This window comes from Solanum tuberosum, unplaced genomic scaffold (assembly GCF_000226075.1).
Source record: "Solanum tuberosum cultivar DM 1-3 516 R44 unplaced genomic scaffold, SolTub_3.0 scf00226, whole genome shotgun sequence".
Taxonomy (NCBI): Eukaryota; Viridiplantae; Streptophyta; class Magnoliopsida; order Solanales; family Solanaceae; genus Solanum; species Solanum tuberosum.
Genome location: NW_006239155.1, coordinates 555,207 through 560,814, shown reverse-complemented (window position 1 = coordinate 560,814; position 5,608 = coordinate 555,207).

The window sequence follows — 5,608 nt, the reverse complement described above, 5'->3', positions numbered from 1 at the left end:
GTGGTGGGGGGGGGGGATAAGTAGGGGTTGCGATGGGGGTTTGTTTAGTAAAGGGAACAAAATGTTGGTGTGGTTTTATTGTGGTTAGAACAATGAGTTATGGTATAACGTGGGGATGCACGTTATATGTTACCAAATGACGTGTCCTTAAGGACCGCAAAATATCTTAGAATGATGGTTTTAAGGGTGCATTAAAGAACCCTAGAACGGTGCTCTCACATGACCTTTCACACTCTTTGCATCCACAATCCACATGATCTTGATCTCCTCCTACAACATTTAATCTAGTGTTGAGTCAATTGTCGTGGAATAATCGGGATGAATGAGATCACTTCACTTTTAATTTAATCAATCAGAAGTTTTGATAATGTATAAATACACTATTATGAGTATTGGAATCAGAAATACGATTTCCCACATTAGTAAATGTCTAGGGTTTACAATAGAGAAAAAAGTCGTGGTTATTACAGATCCTCTCCTACCAAACTAATATTTACGATTCAAATACAACAATATGTATTAGTCTGTAGTTAGTTATGGATCTATCGACCAATCATATTGAAAGCTTATAGAAATGGTAAACTAGGTCTAATTAAGGCATGTTATTAATAATGTTTTGAACTTATTATTACATATATATATACGGGATTGTCAAATGTCAATTGTTATTTTGCCTAACTTATATCATGTTCGAATCAAACAACAAAGAAACTCACAATAATATGCAACTGATCAAACTAGTTTGTTAAACATAGAAGTGGAAAGGAAATATAGCTCCTTTCCTATATAGCAAATAATGCTAGCTAGGAGAAACCAAAATTGATAATGATCATGTGTACATACTTATAGAGTAACACGTCCACAAAAATATCTAACAAAATAATATATAGTACATAAAATATTGAACATACATATATAGTTATAAATGGCTTGAAATATATTGTTGAACCTACTTGGTTGGTTTACTTCAATATTTATAGAAAGTAGAAATTCTCCTTTCATATCATCATTTTGTATTTGTATGTGAGTAGGGAAAATAATAATGCTCCTACTTCTATTCCACTTTGTTCACATTCCTAATTTCCTATATTTCTTTAATGAGACGGCTTTTATTGCCAAGGTCTATGATTAGAAATAATCTTTCTGCCTTCATGAGGTGTAATACTGTGCAAAAGCATGAATTCAGATTTATATCTGTATGGGTTCAATCTTTAAGTTATATATTAACGTTGAATCCATTATCTTTTAAAATTTATAGATTCATATATACTATTTATTGCTAATTTTATAAACTTTTACACATAAATAAATATTCCAAGTTAACATGCTAGTTGATTCAGATAAACTTGATATCATCACTCTGCATTCGCCTTCGAGGTTGCGTATGCCCTATTCTCTTCGGTACCCCAACTTAATTATGGAGTATATTAATGTTGTTGAGAGTACTTTTACCATCACACATGTGTTATATAATATATTTAAAATTACAAGTTTGAATTTATATTTGTTAAATTTTATGTGAAGTTAAACGACGAATCAAGTGGAAATTATCTGTCTTCTTGTCCAACGGTGGAAACTCTAAAAGTTATATATCAATTCTATCAATTATCTATTCCTTGTTACTATAATTGTTCATGAAATATTTTAACTTTCCATTGTATCAGTCTATATCTCACCAAATTTTTACTATAAGTTCATAAGTTGCCATTTAATAAAATTACAAAACGTCAAGAATATTGCCAATATTGTGGAAACATGACTTGTTCCTTTCGTTCCAAGTGTCAAACGTAGGATTATTTTGGTATTTTCCTGCACCGCCCACTGCCTCCATCGACTTATTGGAGTCAAATTAAATTATCAATAACACTCAATTGCTCTAGTCTTGTCACAAAGACTCAAAAAAATGTTTTTCTTTTTTTAATATTGAGCTCTAGGATAAGTGCAATTTTGAATAAGAAAAGTTTGGCCATATATTGCTATAAAGAAGCCATAATTTATTGTTGAATAGTATATAGTTGTTGTTCCTTATATAGAAATTGCACTTGCTTCTATGTGTTATAATATATGTGAAATAAATGGTTTAAAATGATCCCACAAAAAGATGGAATAATAAGTTAAGATAAAAAATGGGACCAAATGTGACAATACTTATGGTTCAGAATTCAAAGGGAGACCCTTTTTTATTGAACAAACAAATTGATATAGGTGTTTTTATATATTATGGGACCACCAGGGAGTATAAATGGGAGAATGACACGTGTAGTTACACTAGTATAATGTGTATATATAGTTGGAATACAACTTGTAAAAAATAAGGTTACATGTATGCTAGTTGATAATGTATTTAATAGATGAAATTAGTGAGAGTATTAATCAAAAGCTTGAATTATTAAAAAATATCGTAGAGTATAAGACTGAGTTCACCATGAGAAGAGGAAGGTTAAGACGAGACTAGATAATATAGATATCTAGGTTTGTTGTTACTTTATACTAGGTGAAGATGTTATTCATATAATTAAAATCGGTTGATGATTGAAATGGAGAAGTAATATTGGGGTGTTTTGTGATATATATAGAAGGATCTTTATCAAAGTGAGATAAGTTTTGAAAAGTAACTCTAAGATTGATAATGTTATATGATAGTACGTGAATGTGAGATGCTAAAGTTCAATATATAGTGTTGCAAAGATGCGAATACTGATTAAATGAATGCATACGTACGATCACACAAAATTAGGTAAGACTAAAAATGGTCACACTTTGAAATAGCTTCGTTATGTCCTACGCACCTATCTATTGGTGTGACACCTAAAATAATATAATTTTCTTTGTCTCAAAGGACCTATAAATATTTGAAATCAATACAAATAACTAAAGATATACTATATGAATGGAACAAAAAGATCTAGGTGATATATACACTTTTTTTGAGAGTTGTATGAGGTGTCTAATTTTATTATTATTATTGCTATTTAATGTATTTATTTAGTATGATGATAACATAAATTGAATTTAAATAAAGTAGTAAGAATTCATAAAATCAATCGATAACAACACGTTTGAAATAAAGGCGTAATAATTACTGTTATTTTGTATTGATGAATGATTATCTTTTGTTTTTAAAAATACTACAAATAATTGTTTTACAATAATGATAATTACTGTTATTTAGAGGGTGCTTTTAGAAGTTTCAAGTAATATCATTTCATGTGGGCCATAGGTGTTTGATACTGCTTTGAGATGCTTTCATTTTTTTTACAAAAGAAAAAGGTTTAATATAATTTTTTTATACTATTATATTTTAACTTATATTGTAATAAATAATAGGTTATGTACATTAAGAACAATGATTAGGAGTAGTGTTTATGTAAGTGTACTAGACATTAAATTCTTTGAAAAATACTACTCGCAAATAAAATGTGCAATTTCATGATGTATTTTGTGCTTGATTGTTTAGTGATGCAAATTTACCATAAAACCGTGTCAGTCATATACATTTTTTTAATCTATTTTATTTTTTATTAATTTGACAATCCTTAAAAACGTTAACTAAAAGGCCTCATTTATATTTTATCTTCAACTTAAAATTACTCTCTTTTTCACTATATTAATTTCTCACACACTTATTGTAGAACAATAAAGGTGCAAACTAATAATTAATATAGTTTACTTTTCTAAAATGATAATTATTTTAAACTGGTTATTTTTTTGTAAATACGATAATTAAAATGTACCGAGGGAATACCGACCATGTGTTTATGATTCTAAACAAAAAGTGTCATATTATCGTTAAGTAAAAGTTCATTGGGATAAGCTAAGCGTGCAAATATAAACATTATGAATTAATTAAACGTGTTTTGAAGGTAAAGTTCTTTTAATTAGTTATAATAGGGTAATAATTAGTATTTGAGAACGGAGAAACTTTTGATAAAGAAATAGACAAGCGAGACATGATTATCGATATGGATCTCAGATTTGAGCCTAGATATGAAAAAAGATTTTGTTAAGAGTGCCACATCAGAATGAGCTTTGCAGTGCACGATATGAATTTAGTTAAGATTTCAATGCAGACTCTGAAAACTACCTCCAAATGAGCTCTGCAATGCACGCTATAAATTGAATTAGGGTTTCGAACTCTGAAAAAAAAGAAGACAACATTGTGAAAGTTTGTCAGTTGGATTGGACATACAAAAGAAACCCATGTTCCATGGAAAGTAGAGAATGTAGAAAAAGAATATGATTATTTTTCCTATTTCTGATCCACACTGGCTTTTGTGTTTGGTACGCATTATACAAGGGCTAAATAATGGCCTTAAACGATTTGACCTCATCTTGTGTTATAATCCACCTGGTTTTAAAAAACGTTCCTGCCGATATTTTTTTTTTTACGAATTTGGTTCCTCTTTTATTTCAGTCAGACTCTAATGTGATACCTAAGGTGATAAAATCATTTTATGAAAATATGATCGATTTAATTCAGCCATGTTTGAACGAGTCATTTATTAGTTTAATTGCATTTTAACTTTAACTAAAAAAAAATAATGGCCTTAAAAGATTTGACCTCATCTTATAAAAGAACAAGCAAGGAAATAATTTTTTTAACGAGAATTGAATGGACGAAGCATATATTTTTATTAGCAAAATAACATTTTTATTAGAAAAATCTCATTTTACAAGCAAAATCAAAATTTTAATGGACGAAGCATGCCTCTATGAGTAACAATACAAGTAAAATTATCATTTTCAATAGGAGAATCACATTCTTCCGACAAATATTTCATTTGTTTCAATTTATTTAACATTTTTTTTTTATTTTTTAAGAATTAAACTATATAAATTTTGATCAATATTATAAAATGTATTTTTTAATTATATATATTGACACATGAAGTTGTAACTTGTACAATAGTAATAGTTTTTGTATAGTTTTTGAAGATTTAAATTTAAATTTAACAATGAATAAATTGACTCTCAAGAAACAAAAAATACCACATAATTAATTGGGATAAGAGAACTATGAACTTGTCAAGTTTGAAATAAAAAATTTGATAGGAAATACTGTTACATAATAGTAACAAAATTAGTACCCTATCTTAAGCTCAAATGTGATCTATGCAAATGTTTATTATTTCCTGAGCATGATAAAATTAAATAAAAAATTGAGCTCCACAAAAACTGATTGAACACCATCATGATTAAAAAAAAAAAAAAAGAATTAAAAATTCACTAAGATAAATATAAAATTAGATAAACAAGAGTCTGGAAGAAATAAAATTAAGAAAATTGTGGTATATCTATATAAATATTCAACTCATCATAATCTAAATATAAATGCCAAAGAATTCTAAATTCATAAAAATAGATAAACAAGAGACTTCAAAAAAATAAAATTAAGAAAATTGTAGTGTGTTTGTATAAATATTCAACTCATCTTAATTTTACTATATAAGAAGAGTGAATAAAATTCACTCTTCTTTTGACACATGGCACCAAAAAAAAGGAGAGGGTTGAACATAAGTGTCAAGGTGAGGGTATTTTGGGTATTTCAAAATACCCTCACATTCACACTTATCTACTAAAAATATATATATATATATATATATATATA